The following is a 23,985-nucleotide window of genomic DNA, read 5'->3' on the forward strand; positions in this document are numbered from 1 at the left end:
TTGCCGCTCAGTCTGGTTGGTTAGAGTTCGGATCTCGGCTCGCAATGCGTGGCTGGCTTGAGCAGGATCATTCAGTTGTAGCTCTAGTTCAGAGACTCTGTCCCGGAGTTCTTTGCTTTCATGGTGGAGGGTGTGGAAGGATTGGTTCAGCACTAGGGATTCTGCGTGAGTCTGGACCAAGAATAACAGCCCTCAGTTAAAGCAAACTCGCATCCAGAAGGAGGAGCAAGGTACTTACTTTAGCCCAAGACTTCGAGAACCTATTCATTTGAGCTAGGGGTGACAAGCTACCCATTTGACTCATGCTCTCTGCCCACAAGCTGCCAAGGCAGCCTTTCATCGCCAAGACGCTAGTAGGGACATCATGTCGTCGAGCCTGAGCTACCTCAGAGGGGATAGTGGTCCTATAACAATGGCGGGCAGGTTGAGAAGGGCCGGCAGGTTGAGAAGGGCCTGCATCCGAGCCGGGAGGAGCAGGAGGCGGCTCGGGAGTGGGCTCGCCTGATGCTGCGCCACGTTGCTCACCTGGGCTGTCCTCCTCCTGAGGAATGGGGGCAGAACGAGACGCAGAGGGTCTTCCCCTGTAGGGGTTGAGGGAGGCTGCCAGGGAAATGGCGCAGCAATAACAAGAGGAAATGATGTTAGAGCCAGCCGTGATGACGGCAGGGAGCACTGCGGTGATAAAGGAACAGCATCGAGTCTGCAAGAAGTCAGACCTGGTTTTCGGCGCCTTCTTTGAAGTTGGGGCTGACCATCAGAGCCAGAGTCGTCAGAGCGAGGGAGACCCTGGGGGGAGGCCGCGGCGTCACCACCCGCAGCGCCTCGACCAGACAAGCCTCGGCCCGCACGATGAAGAGCGGCGCGACCCCGTCTGGAGGCCCGGGGGGCCCTCGGAAGACCCGCCTAGCTCGAGGGCTAGTCTAAGCGTGACCCCGATCCCCGCTTGGGGCGACTGGTGGAGGAGGAGCTTCATGCGCAGTGGGGTCGGAAACGGGTTGAACTGCCGCCCCAAAGGAAACGGGGCCGGGATGAGGGAGTAGCCTCCTCTCCAAGATTACTCGACCACGTCGCATTATTTCCAGACCGTCTAGGGGCAGGGGCAGAACTTCTGAGGCACGATACAAGGCCTCCGCTGTAGGCGTCGACACGGAAGGTTACCCTTACAGAGAAAACAAGCGTAAGCAGGAGAGGAGAGCTAAGCGTGGATTTACCTAATGAGCGCGGAGCCCCGGAGAAGGAGGGATTCAGCCGGAAAAAGGAAAGCATGTCTTCAGATAACAGTCTCGTCAGATCCAGACGCCAATGCTCCATTCTTGTCGCCGCTGCAGCATAGGAGAGGTCCATGTGAAACTCTTCCAACGCCGGATGCGGAGGAAGTTCAGGTTGCCAATGCGTAGGCCAGCTTGTCTCCTCGGGAAACCGGAGAAAAAAGAACTTCTTCCTCCAGTTGGCGCGAGGAGAAGGGAGACGGGAGAAGAAGGCAGTTTGATCGCGAGCTTGAAAGTCAAAAAGACCATCGGCACGCCGAGCGAGAGCGAAGAAGCAGTGAAAGAGAGGAGCAGACCAGGAAACTTCGCAAACCTCACAGAGTATCACGAAGCCACATAAAATCTTTATGGAGTTGGGAGTTAACTGACCCAAGGAGATGTTGAAGTAGCGGCACACTCCAGATAGGAAAGGATGTGGAGGTAGACGAAGGCCAGACACAAATTGCTCAGTGAAGAAAGTACACGAACCCGGCGGAGGATCGAAGTAAAGGTTTGCACTGGTAGGGATGATAGGGCGGAAGCTAGCAGGGATTTCATAAGTGTACCGTAGGTCATCCCAATCTAACTCGGTGAAGGTCGAAATGCCTGGAAGATGCTCCGCCAACAGAGAGACCCAGGAAGGGGAGGCCATGGCAGAAGATAGCGCCTTGGAGGATGGAGAGGACAACCGCAAAGGAGCGCCGAAGGGAACGGGACGGACCGCAGCGAGGTTTCGGAGGAAATTAGTCGGCGGCGGCGACGTTTGAGTGCTTTACTGTGATGGCGAAAGAAAGAGTCAGATAATACTTATAGGTATGGTGGGTGGAGGACATTTTCGTAAGTCAACAACGGACGGTAGATGCAGGGTCTGGAGTAGACGGGGGATGCTCTGCGATGAGCTTCGAGAAGATAACCAGGGGGCATTGAGGGAACGACAAGGGCTCGAGATACGAAGCGCCTCCCTAGGAAATTGTGTCAAACAGGACAAAAGCGTACGGAGGGGTCACCAGAAAGCGGATAAGTTGAATCAGCGGGCTGCACGGACACGCGAGGTAACCTTTAGCCCAGGCAAGCACATTAGAAGGGCGGCGATGGGAGGAAAGGCTACGTAGCGAAGGAAAAGTAGATAAGGGAAATCTGATCATCGGAGCTCGGCCGAAACCAACGAACAACTTGCCGAAGAAAATAAGCTATAAGTACGCGAAGGGGACGCGACACAGTTGTAGGATCGCAGGGGAAATCGAAGACAAACAGGCCGAGGTCAGTACCATTACACAAATGCCACCGAAGAAAAGCCGGTATCAACGCATCAAAAAGTAAGCAGCATAACATAGTTCTAATTACACTACATTCGGAGAAGGAGGAGACGGGTCATCAAGAGCCGACCGAGGGGGTGCCGGGTCGGCCGGCTCAGCAGGGGAAGGGGCAAGGGGATCAGAAGCTTCGGGGACAACGACAAGAAGATCCTGGGGAGACACCTCTACGGGGGTTGGATCGGCCGCAGGAGGAGGAGCAGCCCGGAAGAAGAGCCCGTCATCCGCCTCGAAGGAGGGGAAGGTGTCCTGCGGCAATTCCCGGGCCAGGCGAGCAGTGTCCAAGAAAGTGGCGGGGGGCGCTGCACGCAAATAACCTTGCTCGAAGGCTTGTCTCACCCCGCCAGCAGCCCCGTAACTCAGCAGCACGACCATCCAGCGCCCCAACTTCTGAAGGAAAAAGGAAGAACGAACATAGGCCAATAGGTAGGCCTTCAGCCGCCCGAGCTCTTTCGCCAGGTACTCTGCCAGGGCATTCTTGTCCCGGGCAGCCTCCGCGCGAGCTGCAGCTAGGTCACTCTGGCCCTGAGACACTGCCTCCTGGGCTCGCGAAAGCTCCGCCTGCAAAGATTGAAGCTGGGCCTGGCAAGCTTCCCACTGAGCTCGCAGGGTGGTTTCCCGACCCACAGCAACACTGGCCACGGCTTGGGCATCAGCCAGCCCCATCTGTAGGAGCTCCCGACCCTGCTTCAGCAGAGCCAATTCCCGGGATTGAGCAACCAGCTCTGCCTCTCAGTCTTTCAGTTCAGAGGTCGCCGCTTGACGGCGTTCCACTTCAGAGGCCAGAGATGACTCACTCGCCTTTAAGGCCGCCTCCAATGCCCATAGCTTGTCGAATGCGGCGTGAGAAAGGGCCCGGGCAGAGGCCGCTGATTCCCCAGCGACACGCAGATACGAGTCCAGGCCTCCCAGGGAGGGCTCAGAAGGAGCTGTGGAAGATGAAGAGGGCTCCAGTTCCCGGAGACGTGCCTTGAGTGCCGCATTCTCCCGCTCTAGCTCGGCCACTCGCTGAACTACGCTCAAACTCGCCGAGCAAGTCTGCAAGTGGCCATAGGAAGGGAAATGAGGTTATGGAAACACACGCATGCCCAGAAGAAGGAAAAAAGGAAAGAAGAGACTCACCGCGACCAGAGAACAAGCAATCTGGTCGAACTCTTCCAGAGGGCAGTCGCTTTCCCAGAACTGCCGATTAGACGATTGCCAGGAGTTGGCCAAGGCCCCGTGGAAGTCGACCCTGCCGAAAAAAGGGGATGGGTTGGCAGCCGGCACGTTGGCCGGGTCAGTCTCCGAAGGAAGCCTCCAGAAGGCCCTAAAGGCTCAGTCCGGGGAGGGCGGTTCCGAAATAGGCACGGTCGAGCTCGTTGGTATCAGAGGGGAGGAGGCTGGAGAAGTCAGCGAACCCAGGGGTTGGCCACCAGAAGGCGAAGGCGGGGCAGGTAGCACGCTCTGGAGTGGCGCCGAAGTGAGTCGGTCTGATGGCGGGCCTGCCACCTCCAGGTCATGGGCCTCCTCCTGGCCCAAGCTAGTCTCCTGGGCCGAGCTCATGCCCGAAGACTTGGAGGGGGAAGAGAGAACCACCACGCGTTGGCGCTGCGAAGGTGGAGGAGAAGCGGCGGTGACCGGGGCCGTCCGTTTGCTCTGGCGCGTCACACGCAGCCGCATAGTAGGACGGAGAGGAGGAGCCTGTCTTGCGGGCGAGGAAGCAGTTGCAGGTTGATCGGAGGTGTGGGACAATGCTGGGTCTGCCGAGCTGGGAGCAGGTAGCACTGCGAGCGGCGGGGCAATCACAACATCAGAGGTTGGGTGCGCTGGAAGTTGAGGATCGAAGGCAGCAGCTGGATCAGAAGGCAGGCCTGGCGTCAGCTCCTTATGCAGAGCTTCCAGGACAGCAACTGCAGGCGTCTCTTGACAGGCGAAGGAACGGAGGATAGCAGCCGCTACAAGAATAAAAAAGAAAAGGCACCTCAGTTAGCGAAGAGCGGCGCGCAAGAATAAATGACTTACCAAAGGGAGCTCCGATTTTTGCGGGGACAGGACTAAGACCGAAGGTGTATAAAATTCCTTCCAACATCAACACAGACAAGCGAACAAGAACGCCGGTCAACTTGTCCGCAGCTGCGAAGCAGGCAGATTCATGAACATGTTGGGGAAAATCCGAAGCCAGGATTGGTCGCCACTGAGAAGACCCGGCTGAGGGGGTGGGGGGTTTAAGAAAGAAAAAGCGGGACCTCCAACCCTTATTGGAAGAAGGTAGGCCGTCAAAGAACTTATAACCCGGCTTGGCCTGAACGTTGAATATCCCCGCCTCGGCTCGCCGGAAAGAATAGAAGTGCTGGAATAGGTGAGGCGTCAAGGGAATTCGATAGATACGGCATAAGATGACGGTTCCACAGATAGCTCGAAATACATTGGGAGCAAACTGGGAGATGCCGATGCCGCAATACTGGCACAAGTCAGAAATAAAGGGGTGCAAAGGAAAGCGGAGACCGCCTACAATCTGATCTCTAAAGACAGTGATAAAGCCTTCGGGAGGAGACGAAGGATGTTCATTGGATGCCGGAAGACAAAGTTCATATGAGGAGTCCAATCACAGAAGGGATTGTAAGGCCGACAGGTCACGGTGATCCAAATCTGAAAGATAGCATGAATACCAGGGGAGGTCCTTACCATCCATAGTCGTGAGGAAGAAGCAAGCAAGAAGGTTGGAGGCGAGAAGGATCACATGCCAGGAGCGAACAGGAGGGCAGAGGGGTCGCGAGCTCAGGCAGGAAGATGGCAAGTCGCACTAACCAGGACGGGCACGGAGGAGGAGAGGAGGAGAACGAAGCGTTGGAAAGAAAGCGGCGAATTGCCTTTAGGGTTTATAAAGCCCATTCATGCCTAGGAAACATTGAGAATCGGGCCGAGTATCTTTTTGGGTAACCCGCCCCGCGCCGTCTGAAGGGAAGTAAGCACGGAGGCGTGTGAAAAAGGTATGGAAAATGACGTCAGGAAGCGTGGACCATAAATGCGATGGACAGGTGTCAGCGTTAGAAGAAACGTATTCAAGATAGGTGCGGCGGGGTAATCATGACGAGGTGCGGCTCTAAGAAAGAGGCATCCATCGGTGAGGTCAAGCGGGAGATTTTACAGAGCTGCAAAGGCCAGGTAGTTCAGTAGGGGTTGCGCAAGGGACAAGGCTGATCAGCGGAGGTCAGGAAGGCGCGGGTAGGCAGTCAGGGGGACTGCTTACTCGGAGTAGCTAGGCAAGCGTCTTGATGGAGACCTCCCCCGAGCCGGTTCGTTAACTACACCAGCATGCGAGGGCACGCGAGGCTCCCACAAGCTAGAAAGAGCGTGGCAGGCAAAGGCCGAATAAGGTTCATGTTCCCTCTCTCCCGCCCACATCCTGTACTATGCATAATATGCTTGCAGGAAGACGAGGGATGCGGCCGAGCAAGCGCAAAACTCGCGAATAGCACCCAGCCCGGCAGAAGTAATGAAGGCTGTTCAGATGAGGCAGATGGAGGCTGAAGAGAGCATCACATCTGTGCTACTGGCGAGGAGGGTCCGACAGGTCTCGGACCAGCGCCATCGCCACCGGTCTCGGACCGGAGTATCATTACTGGTCTCGGACCAGCGCCATCGCCACCGGTCTAGGACCGGAGTGTCCAGACTCTCGCCTCAGTGCGAGTTATAAGTGAGCTCTGCTCTCACGCCCAACGACCTTTCAGGTCGGCTCCCATGCGAGATTCAAAAGTGAGCCCTGTGCTCACGCCCAACGACCTTTTAGGTCGGTAGCCCCAGACTCTCGCCTCAGTGCGAGTTATAAGTGAGCTCTGCTCTCACGCCCAATGACCTTTCAGGTCGGCTCCCATGCGAGATTCAAAAGTGAGCCCTGTGCTCACGCCCAACGACCTTTTAGGTCGGTAGCCCCAGACTCTCGCCTCAGTGCGAGTTATAAGTGAGCTCTGTTCTCACGCCCAACGACCTTTCAGGTCGGCTCCCATGCGAGAATTAAAAGTGAGCCCTGTGCTCACGCCCAACGACCTTTTAGGTCGGTAGTCCCAGACTCTCGCCTCAGTGCGAGTTATAAGTGAGCTCTGCTCTCACGCCCAACGACCTTTCAGGTCGGCTCCCATGCGAGATTTAAAAGTGAGCCCTGTGCTCACGCCCAACGACCTTTTAGGTCGGTAGCTCCAGACTCTCACCTCAGTGCGAGTTATAAGTGAGCTCTGCTCTCACGCCCAACGACCTTTCAGGTCGGCTCCCATGCGAGAATTAAAAGTGAGCCCTGTGCTCACGCCCAACGACCTTTTAGGTCGGTAGTCTCAGACTCTCGCCTCAGTGCGAGTTATAAGTGAGCTCTGCTCTCACGCCCAACGACCTTTCAGGTCGGCTCCCATGCGAGAATTAAAAGTGAGCCCTGTGCTCACGCCCAACGACCTTTTAGGTCGGTAGCTCCAGACTCTCGCCTCAGTGCGAGTTATAAGTGAGCTCTGCTCTCACGCCCAACGACCTTTCAGGTCGGCTCCCATGCGAGATTCAAAAGTGAGCCCTGTGCTCACGCCCAACGACCTTTTAGGTCGGTAGCCCCAGACTCTCGCCTCAGTGCGAGTTATAAGTGAGCTCTGCTCTCACGCCCAACGACCTTTCAGGTCGGCCCCATGCGGGAATCAAAAATCAACCTCTCTGCGAAAATCATAAGCGAGCTCAGTGCCCACACCTGACTGCCTTTCTGAGGGATTCGCCTCGCATTGAGCGGAGCATTTCCAATAATCAGGTCAGCTACATCTGACTTTATTTTACGCAAATTGCAAATATGCAGCAAATACGCAGGGCAAAGGATGCGAGTGGCCATCTACCTACTCCTATAGCGTCAATATTAACTACAAAATCAGGTTTTCCACGTCTACTACAGTTTTTAAGCTTTATATCAATTTTACTGTCCAAAATTCATACATAAAAAGGAATCATGAAACAATTCTGGGCTCTTACATACGTGCCAGTTTCTAAAAAATGCTTGCTAGATGAAAATTGAGCAGGAAAGACTATGCCAAAAGGGTGTAGGACCGTTAGATTCGATAGAGGGGGGGGTGAATATCGATTCGAAAAAACAAGAGTTAAGTACAAGAATTGACAGATAAAGAAAATACCGACAATAGAATTGAAACAAAACCAGCACTTTGTCGGAGCTTTGTTAGCGTCGCAGGAACGTGGAGCAGCAGGACCAGCAGTCGAAGAGTTCTCAGTAATGATTGGTTCTGAAGCTCCTGCCTGGGGCTTCTTTTATATGTTGTCCCGGGCGCCTGGATCCCTTCCGGGCGCCTGGAACGTGACGTAGCTGCACAAACCATGATGCTCCACGTGGCGACGACTCGGCTGGATGAAATTTGCCTTCCGGGCGCCCGGATCCCTTCCGGGCGCCCGGACCTCCGGGCGCCCGGACCCCTCTTCTCCATAAAGTCCTTCTCCTGCAAGAAAAGGTTAGTCCGAGGCAAATGTACCCTGCAGCAAAGAATGTTAGCACAGTTTTATAGATGAGCAAAGTATGACTTAGATTCCGTCTTTCCGAGACCGGAATCTAGTCACGATCTCGACTCAGATATCCGAAATGGATCTAAGCCGGATCGACGCCTAATGTTCCCTACCCGGGAACGCGTCCTCGCAGTCACTCCCCTCCAGTGACTTACCTCACTTACCTGCCAGACGTCCGGTCAGCCCGTCGACCCGTCTGGACTTCTCGCCAAGCGTCCGGTCAGCCCGTCGACCCGCTTGGACTTCTCGCCAGCTATCCGGTCAGCCCGTCGACCTAGCTGGACTTCTCGCCAAGCGTCCGGTCAGCCCGTCGACCCGCTTGGACTTCTCGCCAGCTATCCGGTCAGCCCGTCGACCTAGCTGGACTTTTCCTGCACACTTGATAAAAGTGTCAGACAACAACAAACCTAACTTAACCTGATTTGTCATTCATCAAAACCTGAGTTAGACCGTTAGTGCTAACCGCACCAACAATCTCCCCCTTTTTGATGGAATGACAACCTGGTTAAGTTAGTGATAAAAAATATGCAAGAATCAAGCATGATTTTTAAGGTTTAAGTTAGTTTTTCAAGTTTGCATTAAGTTGCTCTAACTTAACCAACCTAACCCTCCCCCTTTGGCATTCATCAAAAAACAAGGGTAAAGATACACAGTGAGAAATACCGAAAACAATAATACCTTGAACAATAACTGTGTTTTTAAATCCAAGAGAAGATCAAATTGACTTGGGGGAGTATAAAGTTTTGAAATTTTGTTTAAAGCGTTAGCTTTTAGTTTTTAAAAAAATGCTAAGTTTAAACATACGTCTATAAGGTCCAAAACAAGTTTCAACTTTGAAATGCTACTTAAACATAAGTTTTCAAAACCAAAATTCCAAAACTAAGTTTGAAAAGTCTAGTTTTCAAAACTAATTGAAATTTATTTTTCAACACTAAGTGTACAAGATTCAATTTTCAAAATCAAGGAAAATAATTTTGAGAAGCTTAGTTTGTAAACTAAACTCTGTAAAATTTATCTTTCAAATTAAATTGTCAAAATTAAGTAAAATCAAATTTTTAAGAAATAGACTCAGGACAATTTTTTAAGTAAGATTAAGTTTAAATCTTTACTTGAAAAGTTCAGTTTTCAAAGAATAGGTAAAACGTTTGTGAGATTAAAAATTTCACAATTTTAAACAAATTATTTTTAAACTTTGATTTTAAAAATTAAGTTGAAAATTCATTTTGGAAAACTAAAGTAGTTTATTTCTCCCCCTGAATTTGATATCTAACCAGCTGTCTAACCAATTAGGTACTAACTAACTATTAGGAAATAGTAGCTTTCACTTGGTTAGTCAGATCAAGTTGATTATAATCAGTCAGTGTTTGATTTGACTGATGAACTTTAATCTGATTAATATTTGACTTGTATTTAACGTCCAGACTGATACTGATGCACTGAAATAAGCATCTTAGGTCCAGACAGATGGCCTATGCATCTCACCCCTTTCTATGTTTATCAACCACAAGCAAGGTAAACCTAAGGTGTTGGTGAGATGCTCAAGAACTAAACCTATGGGTACATGCTTTCTAAGGATGTAAGACTAGTCTAAGGCCAAAACTGTTTTTGAAAGTCTAAAAATGGAAATTTTGAAATCAAACAAGTTTAGCCTATAAGTTGATAAAATGAGTTTTGAAAGTATTTTTGAAGGATCCTAGTCTATTGAGTAAGAATATATTCAATGTAAGTTTGAAATATCACTAGATAACTCCAAAAATATTTTACAAATAGTGTAGCTACAGAAGTAGGTCATCACTAAGGCTACTGAGATGATGAAGAGGGTGGTCCAGACCCCAAGGATCGAAGAAGTGTCATCAGCTCAGTGTGGCGGGTGTCCCCGGCAGCTCGTAACTCGGCAACCTCTCGCCGCATGTCCCGATGAAAATCGGAGTTCTCCTGCTGGAGACTCGCCATGGCTCTCTCTAGTCCGGTCATACGGTCGGCTAGAGTGCGGGAAGCGTGTCGTGGTGCCCGAGCTGGGGGTGGTGGTGGAGCCGGTGCGGCTTCCTCCGGAAATAGTGCGAGCATGAACTCGTCCATCTGTGCGTCTGGATCGGGCTGGTGCTGTGCCCCCCTCCGCCAAGTCATAGTCCCGTCATCTCTATCTACGTGAATGCCGGCTAAGGAGAAGTTCCGAGAGGATATAACATCGAACTCGGTCATATGGGCAACGTCTCCTCTAGTGACATCAATGTGCAGTGAGGACATAGAGGCTGTCAAAATGTGACCTAATGGCATATGGACTCGACTGTCAGTCACGTATCCGGCTGCGTAAGTGATGGTGGAGAAGATATGTAGGCTAATGTCAATCTCCAACCTATGAATCAGGGCATAAAGTAGGAATGAATGGAATGGGCGCATCACAGCGATGTCCCGAGTGGTCAGTGGTAAAATACAAAGAACTACAACCCTATAAAGAGCGTAGTCATGGACTCTAAGTTCTACTGACCGAAACTGTGTTACAGTGGGATCTCTCTCTCCCCCAAAAAAATACGAATACATCGTATCGAGAGTAATATGTGAGTAGGGATCGTCGAACGGTAGATCCCTCGGAGGATAGCACAAAAAGGGGCAAGTAGAAGGACGCAACTCTAAAAACTCTCTAATAGTCGTAGGGGAAAATACGATATCAGTGCCTGCTGCCCTAGTGGTATAGGTGAAGTCATCTATTTTTACTAAGTTATTGCAAAATTCGGCACATAGACTTATGTTTATTGGACTGGTACATTCTACAAGGTTCCTTAAATTGTAGTGGCCTATAACCTCTAAGGCAGAGGGACATGACCTTAGGAAGAAGGCTCTATCTATGCAGGTAGTCCTAATGGCCTTATAGATGGTGGACTCAAATTTAATCCTATGTTCGTCTGTGGGAAACCTAGGGTCTGTACTAGCATTGGAGGGTCCAGCACCAGTATTTGTTCGTTTCTTACTGTATATAAAGAATATAAAAAAAATTTAGAAGACAACAAAAAAAATTATTTTAGAGAGGGGAAGAATATTTTACCGAGGAGCCATCGAAAAAATATAGATTTGACGACCTCGGTTGAATCGCAACAGCGTCTTCACCGCACGAAAATTTAATTTAGAGTACTTTCGCACTGAGGTTCAAAGTGAACCTTGGCAAAAGTGAGAATGAGTGGGGCAGAGGTTGGGGGCGCCTGCTGCCCCTTATTTATAGGGCACTCCGGGCGCCCGGACCTCTTCCGGGCGCCCGGGGTTGCTGGGGCGGGGCGCCCGGGACCTTTTTTTTTTTTTTTTTTTAAAGATTTTGAAAACTTTAAGTTTCAATTTAAATTTTGAGATTAATTTAAGTTTCTTTTAAAATTAATTTTTAAGTTTAAAACTAAAATTTTTGAAATTAATTTTTAAGTTTAAAATTTTGAAATTAATTTTTAGGTTTAAAATTAAAATTTTGAAATTAATTTTTAAGTTTAAAATTAAAATTTTGAAATTAATTTTTAAGTTTAAAATTAAAATTTTTGAAATTAATTTTTAAGTTTAAAATTAAAATTTTGAAATTAATTTTTTAAGTTTAAAATTAAGATTTTGAAATTAATTTTTAAGTTTAAAATTAAAATTTTTGAAATTAATTTTTAAGTTTAAAATTAAAATTTTTGAAATTAATTTTTAAGTTTAAAATTAAAATTTTTGAAATTAATTTTTAAGTTTAAAATTAAAATTTTTGAAATTAATTTTTAAGTTTAAAATTAAGATTTTGAAATTAATTTTTAAGTTTAAAATTAAGATTTTTGAAATTAATTTTTAAGTTTAAAATTAAGATTTTTGAAATTAATTAAAATTTTTGAAATTAATTTTTAAGTTTTAAAAAATTAAAATTTTTGAAATTAATTTTTAAGTTTAAAATTAAAATTTTTGAAATTAATTTTTAAGTTTAAAATTAAAATTTTTGAAATTAATTAAAATTAAAATTTTTGAAATTAATTTTTAAGTTTAAAATTAAAATTTTGAAATTAATTTTTAAGTTTAAAATTAAAATTTTTGAAATTAATTTTTAAGTTTAAAATTAAAATTTTTGAAATTAATTTTTAAGTTTAAAATTAAAATTTTTGAAATTAATTTTTAAGTTTAAAATTAAGATTTTGAAATTAATTTTTAAGTTTAAAATTAAGATTTTTGAAATTAATTTTTAAGTTTAAAATTAAGATTTTTGAAATTAATTAAAATTTTGAAATTAATTTTAAGTTTTAAAAATTAAAATTTTGAAATTAATTTTTAAGTTTAAAATTAAAATTTTTGAAATTAATTTTTAAGTTTAAAATTAAAATTTTTGAAATTAATTTTTAAGTTTAAAATTAAAATTTTTGAAATTAATTTTTAAGTTTAAAATTAAAATTTTTGAAATTAATTTTTAAGTTTAAAATTAAAATTTTTGAAATTAATTTTTAAGTTTAAAATTAAGATTTTGAAATTAATTTTTAAGTTTAAAATTAAGATTTTTGAAATTAATTTTTAAGTTTAAAATTAAGATTTTTGAAATTAATTAAAAATTTTGAAATTAATTTTTAAGTTTTAAAAAATTAAAATTTTTGAAATAAATTTTTAAGTTTAAAATTAAAATTTTTGAAATTAATTTTTAAGTTTAAAATTAAAATTTTTGAAATTAATTTTTAAGTTTAAAATTAAAATTTTTGAAATTAATTTTTTAGTTTAAAATTAAAATTTTTGAAATTAATTTTTAAGTTTAAAATTAAAATAAGCCTAATTCATCTCACCCAATCTATATTATCAATCAGGGAATCCTATGATTTTGTGAGATGGAATTGGTTTGATTACAGACTTTTGGTTTAACTTGTGTTAGATTCAGATTTAGTTTTGGTTTCCACAAATAGGCATTCTTCGGATAAACTTTTAAGCTTGGTGAGTCACAGGGACATCATTAGAAGTAACCAACCTTTCGAAGTTTTCCGAATAGTCCTATCCACTGAACTTAGTACTAAATCTTGGTCTAACTGGTTAGGATTCGTTTAAGGGTAGCTTCGGTCAGTTCCACTTGGCCAAATGCACCAGATCGAAGCCATATCTTTCTAGACATGCGATGCCCAAGCTTCCCTAACGTACTATCATCCAAAACTTCACCAGTACCATGAGTCAAGTTAACCTCGGTCTCTTTTAACTAATCCTAATTACCTGCCGGGTTAGTTTGTTTTAGTTACCCTGGCGGGTATGTTAGTTTTGGAGGTGCCGGCTATTCGGAGCTCCCCAATTATTGGCCATTAATTTAGATTTTGGGTTTGTGTCGATTCTTTTTATAGTTATAATCAACTTGGTGATAGTCTAAATTTTGTTGAGTTTTGAATTTTGATTTCGAGTTAAATTTATTTTTTAGTTTTTGATCTGATTTATTCAAGTTTATATAATGTATTTTATCTTTAGGTATATAGAATTGATTAGGTCCTACTTGTGTGGTTAAGCACGCTTTCGGGACCCAAGCTTGTTTAGTTACTTTGTGTTGGGTTAATAATGATTTAAAGGTTTTGTTTGATTTTGACTTATATCCAAGTCCGGTTTTATTATAGCATGCCTTTTGGTTATTTAGAATTAAATCTAAATTTTTAGATCTTGTTGTGAATTTTTCCAACAATTCTTTTAACTTATTAATTTCACTTTTTAATGATAAATTCTCCTCCTCAAGTGTTCGGTCTTGAGTTGGATTCGAATTTTTTAATTGTTCCTTGAGGTTTTGATTTTCTTCAAGAAGTGATTTATTTTCATTTTCCAATTTAACTAATTTTTTATTTAAACACGAGATAATTCTAAATAATTTACAATTTAAGTTTAGGTATACCTCTTCGGAACCTTCGGAAACGAGTGCGGACTCGTGGCTTGATTCGGGTTCGGACCCGTCTTCCGATTCCTCTGATTCGTCTTCCGTTTCAGCTTCGCGAGCCATCAGCGCGAGGTGACTTTGGTGCTTTTGCCTTTCTCCCTCCGATTCGTCTGAGGAGGAATCGTCCCATGTTGCTTTGAGGGCTTTCTTCTTTGTTGACTTTGGTTTGTCAAGTTTCAATCTTGGGCATTCGTTCTTGTAGTGCCCCTTTTTGTTGCATCCGAAACATGTGACATTTCTTGAGTCGGTTGGCGAACTGATCTTCTGAAGATCCTGTTTGCTGAAGTTTCTCTTTTTCCTGGTGAACATTTTCCTTACCAGGTTCACCAGGTGTTCTTCGTCTTCAGAGTCTTGATCGGAATCTTCTTCAGATTCGGGTTTGTTCTTCTTTTCTTTAGATGAACCTGCGAATAAAGCTACACCTTTCTCGACCCCGGCGTTAGTTTGCTCATGAAGTTCTAATTCACAGAAGAGTTCATCCAATTTTAATTTAGATAAATTTTTTGAAATTTTGTAGGCATCTACAATTGATGCCCACAAATTATTTCGCGGAAAAGCATTTAACGCGTACCTTATTAAGTCTCGGTTCTCCATTTGGTGTCCTATCGCGTGGAGACCGTTGAGGATATCTTTAACCCTCGCGTGGAGCTGACTTGCCGTTTCTCCTTCCTGCATTTTTATATTAAAAATTTTATTTAACAACAAATCTCTTTTTGTTACCTTCGCGTCGCTTGTTCCTTCGTGCAGCTCGATCAGTTTATCCCAGAGCTCCTTAGCGTTTTCATGCGGTCCGACCCGGTTCAGTTCTTCTCGTGTTAGTCCGCAGTGTAGAGTGTTGATGGCTTTGTTTTCAATTGATGCCTTTTTCTTTAAATCATTTGTCCATTCTTCAGGGTCTATTATTTTCCCGGAGTTGTCTACTGGAATTTTATAAGCCTTTGTGACGCTCATCCATTGGTCGTAGTCTGTCTTCATGTAGACCTCCATTCTTCTCTTCCAGTACGAAAAGTCATCCCCGTTGAATAGGGGAGGACGAACTGTGCTGAAGCCTTCTTGTTGAGACATCTTATCCTGCACACACTAAATTAACTGGAAAAAAGGAAATCCCAAGACTTCGTCTTGGATTAGCAGTGCGGAAGAAAAAGAACTCTAAGTGTAACGAAAAAAATCTTCCAAAAGATAATAATATTGAATTGAAAATATTTCACCCCTGTCTGATTGGTGGTTGCACCAAATCAGAGCGGTACCTGCTCTGATACCACTTGTAAGACCGATAGGTTCGATAGAGGGGGGGTGAATATCGATTCGAAAATTTCGAGTATAAGCGCAGCGGAAAAGAAAAGTAGACACAGTTGTTTTTACTTCGTTCGGAGCCTGTGACGACTCCTACTCGAAGGCCCGTGGTCCTTGACCACTTTCGTTGGGCAATCACTAGCAATTCGAATATAATTACAAAATGAGTACAAGGAATGCTAATGAAACAAAGTAATACCGACAAGAAAATTAACCAAAAAGACGAAGAAGCACTTTGTCGGAGCTTTGTTAGCGTCGCAGGAACGTGGAGCAGTAGCGTCGCAAGAGCACAGAGCAGCAGATCTTGGATTCTTAGTTGATATAAAGCTCCACCCTTGCCCCTTCTTTTATATGAAGCTCAGGGCGCCCCGGATCCCTTCCAGGCGCCCTGGTGAGACGTGGCAGGTCCAACCAGTGAGCTCCACGTGGCGACGCGCAATCAGGATAAAGTTTGCCTCCCGGGCGCCCGGATCCCTTCCGGGCGCCTGGATTCCTTCCGGGCGCCCGGACCCTGTTTTCCCGCAGAATCCGTCCTGCAAGACAAACGTTAGTCCGGAGGCAAATATATATCCTGTAAAACAGATTGTTAGCGCAATTAAAGTTCAACAAAGTAATAGCAAAGAGTATGACTTAGATTCCGTCTTTCCGAGACCGGAATCGAGTCACGATCTCGACTCAGATATCCGAAATGGATCTAAGCCGGATCGACGCCTAATGTTCCCTACCCGGGAACGCGTCCTCGCAGTCACTCCCCTCCAGTGACTTACCTCACTTACCTGCCAGACGTCCGGTCAGCCCGTTGACCCGTCTGGACTTCTCGCCAAGCGTCCGGTCAGCCCGTCGACCCGCTTAGACTTCTCGCCAGCTATCCGGTCAGCCCGTCGACCTAGCTGGACTTCTCGCCAGCTATCCGGTCAGCCCGTCGACCTAGCTGGACTTCTCGCCAAGCGTCCGGTCAGCCCGTCGACCCGCTTGGACTTCTCGCCAGCTATCCGGTCAGCCCGTCGACCTAGCTGGACTTTTCCTGCACACTTGATAAAAGTGTCAGACAACAACAAACCTAACTTAACCTGATTTGTCATTCATCAAAACCTGAGTTAGACCGTTAGTGCTAACCGCACCAACAAAGGGGACGGATATGTGAGCACAACAGCACAGTTCAATGAGAAGGTGATACAGCCAAGGCCACAAGCGGGAACGCCTTGTGACAAAGGAGCCACTGAGACAACTATTCCCCAGGCCATCTTTGACTCGTGGAAGGGATTGGCCATGGAGAATGAGCACTTCCGCGTGAAGACCTGTCGGGAGACTCAGGGACATCCAAAGCCCGAGCCAGCTCCGCTTGTAAGGAGTCAATGACTGCTTGTTGCTGGGCGATCGTGTCTTGTTTGACATCAAGGCACATGCGGAGAAGGGATAACTCCGCCTCGTGCTCTCGCTTCAAGCGTTCTTGGAGGCTAAGTTGGCGCTGCAGGCTAGCCTGGCATTCCTCTTTCCTCGCCTTCTCCGCATGCACACAATGCTTCGCGACACGATACTGGACTTCCATGGAGTGCAGGGCAGCTGTCTGGCGAGCGCATTCCTGGGACACGCGCTCGAGTTCACGTTCTCTCGCGACGAGCAGCGAGGTGAGTTGATTTATCAGCGTTTGGGAGGGCGGCTGATCAACTTCGTCGGAGGAAGGAGAATGCATCGCGGAGGAAGGAAGTTGGCAGAACACGGGTTGGCAAGAGAAAATAGGAAAGCAGAAATGAAGAAGGATGAAGTGATCGTGAGGCTCTTTATAGAGGAGGCGGGTGGCCAAGTCAAAGCAAATACGTGGGAACGGTGCCCCAAGCGACTGGCGACGCAATAAAGGAGGCATGGTATCCCAGGTGACGCGACACAAAGGTTGATGTGAGAGCCCAAGCAACGTGACGCAAGAGATATGCGCACAGAGATATGCTGAGATCACAAGGATATGCTGAGGCAGAAACGCAGAGATATGCTGAGATCACAAGGATATGCTGAGGCAGAAACACAGAGATATGCTGAGGTTCCAGAGATATGCTGAGGTCACAGAGATGGGCGGAGGTCTAGTCAGTCAGACTGTCGTCCTCCTTCGACTAGACTTGTGGGGGAGGCTTGTGATACGGTTGGCAATAGAGGGGCCCAAGAGGAAAGGATTAGAAAAGTCAAGGCCATATGACGGTCAAAAGTCAAGAGGATGTGGCAGTCAATAGTCAAGGCAACTTGGCGGTCGAATAGTCAAGCTGACGGGGCAGTCAGAGTTGAGCATAAGGGGTAGCCAAGGGCCAGGCAGACTTGTTCATCGAAGGGGCAGGGCTATAGGAGAACGAGGCAGCTCGGTCTGCAGGTCCACCATTCGAAGGCCCGGGAATGCAAGTCACAAATCACAGGTCGGGATCGGCAGAGCTGTATAGAGACAGCTCGGTCTGCAGGTCCACCATTCGAAGGCCCGGGAATGCAAGTCACAAATCACAGGTTGGGATCGGCAGAGCTGTATAGAGGCAGCTCGGTCTGCAAGTCCATCATTCGAAGGCCCGGGAATGCAAGTCACAAATCACAGGTCGGGATCGGCAGAGCTGTATAGGGGCAGCTCGGTCTGCAGGTCCACCATTCGAAGGCCCGGGAGTGCAAGTCACAAAGCACAGAGGTAGGTCGGGATCGGCAGAGCTGAGCAGAGAGCTGAGCAGAAGTAGTTCGACCTACAGACCTGCGGTAGAGGGCCAGGGAATACAAAGCACAGAGGTAGGTCGGGATCGGCAGAGCTGAGCAGAAGCAGTTCGATCTGCAGACCTGCGGTAGAGGGCCAGGGAATACAAAGCACAGAGGTAGGTCGGGATCGGCAGAGCTGAGCAGAGAGCCGAGCAGAAGCAGTTTGATCTACAGGCCTGCGGTAGAGGGCCAGGAAATACAAAGCATAGAGGCAGGTCGGGATCGGCAGAGCTGAGCAGAGTCAGCCCGTCTGGCAGGTAACACTTAGAGGCTAGAGTCGATCAGAAGAGGCGAGGCCGGTGCAAGTCACAATGGATCGGAGAAGCTAAGTAGTGCGGGTGCGGAGAATCTCAACGGTTCGTCGAGGATAATCATTACATTCCAATAGTGCGAGCGAAGGCGGAGGTTCCTAAAACGAAAAGATGCCCTCACAACCAGTAGCAGCCTGCCAGCTGTCCATCACTACAAGACAAAACCCATGTGCGAAGGCGGAGGTCCCTAAACAGAAAGATGCTTTCACGACGAATGGCAGTACGACATGTGTCCGGGACTAGAGGACAAAGCCCCAGTGTCTAACGTTTTCTGACAGGATGGCAGGTTCTAAGGGAGGAGGACGCATAAAAAGGGAGAGATCCCTCGTACGCAGGTACGTGCACATATTCCCTCGTCACTTTTTTCCACAACTATTCTTTTCTTCTTCTTCTCTCTGCTTTTTTCTGGGGAAAAGAGAACCTGACTTGAGCGTCGGAGGGCCCGACCCGGGGATTTTTTCCCTGGGTTCTGGTCTCTAACGGGAAGAGGGGGGATCGTCTGAGTGTGCGCAGGGTCCTGCAGCAGCGTCAGCCACCCGTGGGAGCCGAATCACCTGCGACTTTCCGTCAACGCCCAGTCCACCGCGACCAGCCTCTGTCCGACCCAACTTCCGGACGGGATCACCACTCTACCTTGTTCTCAAACTTCCTGTCTGTCACATCGGATAGAAGTTGCACTAGTGTATGAGATGAGCTCCAATGGAGATGAAACAAGCATCAAACGTTCTATAGCTGTTGTATCATAGTTTTTACCATAAATCCCATGTCTGCCCGACAATTTTCAAGTAGTCATTGACAAAGAAATTTTACATAGTTCTCAGCATAGTTCATATCTTCCTGCAGTTAAGATAACTGAAAATTTCAGAAATTATAAACATCAAAATACGTTCTTTTTGTTTAGTCGCCATGAAGAAACCCTAAACCAATACCAGATGTTCTAGCTTTCGATGCTTTTAGTAGCGAGACAACGTCTCCTTTCTCCTTCACAATAAGCTTAGCAGCCTCAACATTAGATTCAGATGGTGGAGGATTCTTTTGCAACTCTTTCTCCAATTTTTCAGCGTCACTAAAGAGTGGGGTAACCTGTAACATCTCGTCAGTTCCTTCCCAATCACTTGTGGTGATTATAGGTGTATGTATGTAACGAAATCCATTTTTCCTGAAGAACGTATGGGTTGCTTGAGCCAACTCATTTCGCATTCGAGAAATTGCAGATATCTGCAACAAGTTTAGGAGAGAAAAATAACTAGAATAACGAGATACTCTAGTCAGTAAAGAAGAAAATAAAACATTATCAAAGGATCTCGAAAGAAAGAGGGGATGTGAGGGAGAAAAAATGGCGCCTTACGCCGAATACATGATAATGAAAACATGCAAAACACATGAGTTGAAACCTATGCGCTCAAGTGGTTTCCATACTCGAATTTATACCTGAAAGCATATGACGAAGAACAGATGGCAAATGTTTTTAGTACCGTGTTGGTGCGGGCACGGAGGTGCACGAAGTCACGAAGGAACTCGAGACTAAGCCGCGTCTTGGGGATCTGATATTTTGGCCGGATCCACAGGGCCGATCCCGAGCACCTTCTCCACCCTGAGCTCGACGCTCTGCTTGGCGCCCTCAGGCGGTTTCTTGAACTCGCCGTCGACCAGGACGGAGGTGCCGGTGGGCACGAGCTGCGACAGTGGGAATACCGCCGCGTCGACGATCACCTGAAGGTTCGCGAGGCAGGAGCCGTCGTTGAACTCGAGAAATGTAAAAGAACCCTTTCCCTGCTCTCGCCCCGTCTTGACCCACCCACCCACGACGACCTTCCGGCCGACGAGCTCGTTGGCCGGCGCGGTCACGATCGACTCGATGAAGGTGCGGGCGCGGGAGGGATCCAAGGCCGGATCGGCAGAGAGAGACCATCTCCATTGTCGATCGGAGGAGGGGCGACGGCTAGGGTTTGGACTGGCTTGTGGGGTTTCGGGAATGAATTCGCAATACGAGTAAGGACGAATGGGCGAGTTCGAGTGCGCCGACGTGGCGGCGTTAGATTAAATGTATTTTAATTTTGAGTTAATTAATTATCAAATTTTGACCTTTCTGACTAAGTAATTATTTATTAAATCGCAAGATCATGGGTAATAATTTTAATTTTGAAAATTTATTTAATTAAATACATAGGTTAGTGACTCCGGCAGTCGGCCGGCCCCGGCGGCGGTGCTATAGCGGCTGTTCAACAAATGAGCTGATTTAAAGAAGGGAGAAGTCTATATTACGCAAAATATAAAACCCTTTCTATTAAGAGAGGCACACACAGAAGGAAAGGCACACAGAAGAAGAAAGGCACGCAAACACGGTGTATCACTTACATATCACACTATTAAGCGGAATATATCGAGTGTACGATTTCAAGGCTCACATGTACGCCAACGTGAACATTTCGCCGGCTGCGAGAAGAACGAATTGTGGCAAGTCGGCATCGCCTCCGTGGATCCCTACGGCAGGGTAACAGCAAAAGACGACGGCGGCTCCGAGTTTGAGGAAGAGGAAAACGAGCAGCGCAGCGGTGGCAGCGGGGGCGGCGCAGGCACGGCCGTCGGCGACGCAAACTCGAGCGAACACGGCCGCCACGCTGGCGAGGAAGAGCAGGTAGGCGTGGAAGTAAAGGTCCAAGCCGCAGGCGCCGTCGAAGAGCACGCCGCAGGAGTCGAAGGCGAGGATGAGAGGCACCAGCATCGAAGAGGCGGCACGCGCCCTGCGCGCGGGATCAACGGCCCAAAGATCTAGGAACAAAAGCGCCACAGCGGTCAGAAAGAGCGCGAAGAGTTCGAAGTAGATTCTCGCCGCGTTCCAACAGGAGGAGGAGGAGGAGGAGGAGGAGCATAAGTAAAAGGCAACGCAAATCGCAAGGAGAGAGAGATTGGCCTGCATGGCTGCAAAGGAGGAGGAAGAACAGAGCAGAAAGCCCGAAAGAAATTTTTCAAACGAAACCAAGACAGGCACTTGGTATGAGAGATTATCGGGTCCATTTATCCATTTATAGATTTTCAATTTCATAATAAATTAATCGTGCGTTTCATATTTTTTTTTTTCTTTGAAAAATTTGATAAGAGCATCTCCGTTAAGATTTTTAACTTTTGTGCGTTGGGCCCCATCAAAAACGAAGAAATAGAAAGTAGTTGGATTAGAAAAATCAAAACCAGCCTCTTGAGCCCTGCCTCTTGAATTTTGATGAGACACAGGAATACGAAGAAGCTGGAAAAATCTCCCTGGTAGATTGCCTAAGCACTGATCGTCAGTGCTTCGGTCTGTTGCTATGTCCCTTTCACCAGCTGGGATCTACAAGAAAAAGTCAGGAAGGCTTAGAGCAAATTTAATAAAGAGTCCACTTTATAAATTCCTATAATTAAAATTTCTTTACGTTTCTTTGCCTTTTTACTCATCTGTTTTTTTTTTTACTTTTCACAAAATTAGGGTTTTAATATTTAAGAGCTAACATTTTGTAAAAAAAAAAATTTAATGACGATAAATTATTTTAATATTATACAAAAATAAATACTTATTGGTTCTTCATATATATATATATATATATATAAAAAAGTGGGTCATGTGGAGATTAAGCTAAGACATTAGATCATACAAATAAAAATCTATTCAAATTCATTGTTCTAACCAAACTGCCTTAACTGCAAGAATTAATCAATCAATCTAATCAAATCACCTTCACTAATCAGTCTATCTAAAATCAATCAAAGTATGAAACCGACAAGATTAGCAAACTAAATTAACTTACCAATATATCAAAAAACTGAGCAGCTTATTTAAAAGCTCAAGAAGACAACCTCTTTTATTTATTTATTTTAAAAAAACAGAGTCATGTAATTCGAATCCAGCAACATCTGACTTATTATTCTAAAATAATGATTTTATTGATTTTTTAGTATAAATAAATTACGGACGACTAAAAATAAAATCAACTATCTTTAAAATTAATCGAACACTAAGATTATAAAAATAATATTATTAAATCATTTAAGCTCTGTTTACTTGGGAGAGTGTAAAGTAAAATTGAGGAAAAGTTTCCACGGTGGAAAAGTTTCCGTCGTTTACTTCATTAAAATTTTCCGAAGGAAAAGTAACGCAATCCATCAGTGGATAATTTTGGAGCCAAAATCGATCACCTCAAAATTGGACGGAAAGTAATGGATGGAAAAAAAAATGACGCATGTACCCCTTTTGCATTCACAAAATTACATCATATACCAAAAAAAATGACGCATGTAGCCTTTTTAACTCACAAAATTACACTATGTATCAAAAAAAATGACGCATGCACCCTTTTTTATTTACAAAATTACATCATAAGTATTCACCTTTCTCTATCAAGGTAAACGAGTATGCAAAGGAAAAGATTTTTTCACCCTTTCTTTTCTCTTCCTCCAAAGATAACTTTCTATGGTTGATTCCTTTCTTTTCCTCATCCACACCATAAAGTAAACATAGCATTACTATTTTAGGGAAGGGTAAAAATAATCAAATATCCACAAGTAAAACTGATAAACTAATGTTGAGACACAAATGTCAAACCATTCCATACACGTGCGGCGACGGTCAATGCGGTTAGACCGTTGGCAGTCAATAACCACACATCGTGGATCTTATCTTATATTTGAATATTATCCTATCAAACGACAATTTATCAAAAGATGTACTAAATTTAATGTATTTATCAAAAAAATATATCATGATTTTATATTTACCAAAAAATATAATTTACCAAAATCAATTCCTAGATTACCCCTCTGGCTAACCTGGCAACCACTTTTTTCAAACACATTTTTCTAAGCATCCAAGCCGAAATTAGAATTAAAAAATAATTTGTGGTTCCGATGCACGTCTTCTCACCGTCTCTCTCCCTCCATCCCTCTGCGTGGTGTTATAAACTTGAAAGAAATATGAACCCTGCGCTTGCCATTACTGCTCGTGTTGGTTGGCGGGATTGCAATAGACCAGTTAGGTTTATGGCATAATGCCGTAAAAGTTGCTAGAGGAAACCAAGGACAAATTAAGTTAAGAATGTCAGCCAAGAAGGACAAACTTCTTGCAAGAGGGAAATTAGTAGAAACACACATTTAAAGATTTGGACATGTATGTATTGATTTTTTTTACTGTAAATTAGGGTATTGATGGTAAATAAAAATGACATTATTGGTGGGAAGGGTGGCGGCAAAAAGTATTGTTATGATTTATTTTGGTTGTGTGGGGAATAATATTCAACAACACCTGAATTATGATATAATAGAAGACTTAATCGATTTAAGTCATGTTAGTTTCTGACGTTGATAGTTAAGTTTGGCTAAAAATTATTTATTTTTGGTTTAGGGTTTAGTCAGTGGTGGTCCTAGTTTACAAGAAGTATCTGCTTCAAAAGGGGCCTGATATCATCGATATCAGACCCACCTTGGGCCTGATATCGATAACGTGTTATGTGGTTAAAACTTTGCTTTTACATCAGACCCTTCCTAGTTTGAGCAAAATTACAATTTAACTACATCTATTATAGATTATGTAGTTGCAAATTTACTAAAATAGTTTGTAATTTATTTATCAGGGATGATTATATAACTGAAGAAATTCTCTCTGAGATATGGAATACTTTTGATGTAAATTCTAGCATTGGACATGCAACTAATGTAGGAGAAGTATCCAG

At 45.3% G+C, this 23,985-nt stretch overlaps 1 pseudogene; it reads right to left on the reverse strand.

Annotated features, from left to right (window-relative positions):
- The window catches only part of LOC122002298, a 49,052-nt pseudogene extending 28,798 nt beyond the window's left edge, over positions 1–20,254 (reverse strand).
- Positions 20,255–23,985: the final 3,731 nt, after the last annotated feature.

This window comes from Zingiber officinale, chromosome 1A (genome assembly GCF_018446385.1).
Source record: "Zingiber officinale cultivar Zhangliang chromosome 1A, Zo_v1.1, whole genome shotgun sequence".
In the NCBI taxonomy this organism is placed as follows: domain Eukaryota; kingdom Viridiplantae; phylum Streptophyta; class Magnoliopsida; order Zingiberales; family Zingiberaceae; genus Zingiber; species Zingiber officinale.